The 2,741-nt window shown below is 64.6% G+C and overlaps 1 long non-coding RNA gene across 1 annotated transcript; it reads left to right on the forward strand.

Moving 5' to 3' along the window:
• The first annotated feature begins 291 nt into the window (after positions 1-291).
• Positions 292-2,079, forward strand: LOC137164968 (uncharacterized). Its single transcript, XR_010923250.1, has 2 exons — positions 292-324; positions 1,383-2,079. It is a non-coding gene; the product is annotated as an uncharacterized lncRNA (long non-coding RNA).
• The last annotated feature ends 662 nt before the right edge of the window (positions 2,080-2,741 follow it).

Consider the following 2,741-nt stretch of genomic DNA (forward strand, 5'->3'; position numbering starts at 1 on the left):
TGGGGGGTTGTGACTGTGTGCGTTGGGCGTCTGCCCCAGGCAAGCAGGCAGCATCCTAGCTCCACACCCAGCGGGCACCGGCCCAGGAAGCTGGGCTCTGCAAACGCCATCACCCTCTGCTGTCCTCAACACTCTGCCCAGCGTGGGGCCACACACGGCTACTGCAGCGGCACCAAAACCGGGCAGGAAAGGGTTAAAAGGGGGCGGGCCCGATCGGAGCAGAGCCTTGATATGCAAATGAGGCCAGGGTAGGTATAATTGACTCAGCTGGAGGCATTAGCTGGGATGTGGAAAGAAGGAGCCCAGGGGCCCCAGCCCAGCCCGGTAAGTGCCCAGACCCGCCTCTGCCCTCCTGAGGCTCACCGGGGAGGGGCTTCGCTCTGTGTTAGTCTTTTGATGCGTCCCTTTAGGGCATGTCGATATTCCCCAGGGGCGAAGAGTTGCTCTGCTCGGCCCAGCAGGGTGAATTAGGTGCATCCACCAGGAGTCTTCCATGGGCTAATGGGTGGTATTTGTAGAGAGCCTGAACCCATTGCTACATCCCACTGACCCCTGGCCTGGGCTGTATGTGCCATGGTCAGTTTTTCTGGGCTAGTCTCTGGAGGTTCTAGAGGGAAGCTGGTTCTCCTGGTGATAACAGCTAGGTTGAGGGAAAGGGGCTCTGGCAGTGCTTCTCCAGGCTTCCCCAGAGCAGCATCATGGGGGCAGCTCTGGGGGGAAGGTCTGGGGCCCTCACACTGCCTTACCCCAGGCTTGTTTCCCCTCAATCTCCGCAGCCGGGAGGCTGCACTCAGGAACAGATAGTGAATGTCCCCATGCCTGCAAAGGACCAAACCCTGGGGTGCCTGGCCCCCGGCTCTGTGCTCATGACTGGGGCTGGGTGGGTGGGTGGCAGCTCTATTTGGAGGCTGGGGCGAAGGGCGCTGGGTTGTAAATGAGTGTCAGGCCTGCTCTGAGTGGGGCCCGGGACTGCCGCCTCCCAGTGCTCACGCTGCTCTCGGAAGCCCCTTGGCAGGAGGCTGCTGCTGTACCGTGGTGCTGGCTGGGGATGGTAACGAGGCTATCACCCCACAGGGCAATGCCAGCAGGGCAGGCCTAGCCAGGCGAGATCCAGCCAGTTCTCTTCTGGCCAAGATTCCCCCTCCCATTAAGGCATCATGCCAAAGCCCCGCATCACGCTGCCTGCCCAAGAGCTGCATGGTGGAGACCAGGCCTGCCCTGGCTTTGTCCTAGCCCCCGGCTTTAACGAGTCCCAAGGGAGAAGAGAAGTTGGGGAGGGGGCGGGGTGGCAGCTGCTTCCGGCAGGCCCTGGCCTGCGCTGTCCCCTCAGCAGCGCTCTGGCTCTCGGTCTCCCCCGTAACGCTGTTCTGGTGGTGTTCCAGGTTCCCTCTTCGGACACTTGCTGCCTGCACTGCCCACCCTGGGGGCTCTGGGCAGGATATCATCGTATACTGTAAGTTTGCTATGAGACACTACAGTATAGATGATGTACTATCCTGAGCTACGCCCCTCAGCCGGGAGCGCCACCGAACGCCCAAGGCACGGGGAGAACACGGGGCCAGCCGGGAGCCGTGGCCCAAAGCATGTCTGCTCCAGCGCAGCACGAGTTCCTCTTCCCCCTGCAGAGGGGCGGGGGACTGACCCTGCCGGCGGCAGCCTGGCTCCTTCAACCTGGTCTTCCAGTGGGGGACAGAAGCAAGCGCTGCCTTAGCTACTGCTGTGAGACCCCCCCCCTAAACAGGTGCAGAGGGGGCAGCAGCTAACAGGAAGGGGTTAACAGCCGTTCGTGCCCCCCATGCTGCCCCAGGGCAGGGAGGAGATTCCACGGCAGCACTGCTGAGAAGAAGCTTCCCCAGCCCGGCGAAGGCACCTGCGCGGAGGCTGGTCCCATGGAGCGTCAATGAAACCGTTACCATTACTGACTTTAGTAATGGCAGCGGTTCTATTGCCGCCCCAGCACGCAGCTGGCCGGAGGAAGAGGAGCGGCACCACACTGCCGGGGGGAAGCCACAACGCACTGCTCCTCCCCAGGGCACCAGCCTAGGGGACAGGCAGCTGGGAGATCCTCTCCAAGGTGGGGGGGAGGAAGCCGGGGTACCATGGGGGGGGGCAGGATTCCCTTGGGCCAGGCTCCCTTCCCCTACTCCTGTACGGCTGGACCTCTGCCAGGCCATGAGAAATAAAGGTGTGTGGCTGGATGTCTGCATTCCTTCCCTCTCTTTACCTCGCCCCGACAACAGCCCAGCCTGGGGGTGCCTCCAGGGGTGGAGGGAAGGGGGGCTGGCAGGGCCACACCACAAGACAGCGCCCCCCGTTCTGTTCTTCTCTCCTACACGCTGCACCCACCCAGCCTGCCGGGAGAGGGGGGCACTGCCGGGAGAGGGGGGCACTGCACGAGGGGCTGGGAGGAAAAAAATGTCTGGGGGGGGGAGCTCCCCATTCCTGCCAGCCCCCCCAGCTCTTCCACGCCCCGCTTCCCCTGCCTGACGGGCCCTGCAGCCTGGCCGCCCCCAACGCTCATGCCAGCCGGGGAGGAAGGGGGGGTCCCCCCTTGCTCTGTCCCCCCCACGGGCGGGGGGCTGGGGGCACCGCCCCCTCTGGTGCCTGGGGGGGACCGTCACGTCCCTGGCGTCGCCCCGCGGGGGGGCTGCGCCCCTCTGCCAGCGGGGAGGTCCCTGCCTGCCAGAGGCGGGTCCCCTCAGGAATGGGGGGGCAGGGGGGTCGTGGGGCCGTTGCCCCCC

This window comes from Emydura macquarii, unplaced genomic scaffold, assembly GCF_026122565.2.
Source record: "Emydura macquarii macquarii isolate MOO-44397 ecotype Brisbane River unplaced genomic scaffold, CSIRO-AGI_Emac_v2 contig_2699, whole genome shotgun sequence".
In the NCBI taxonomy this organism is placed as follows: domain Eukaryota; kingdom Metazoa; phylum Chordata; order Testudines; family Chelidae; genus Emydura; species Emydura macquarii.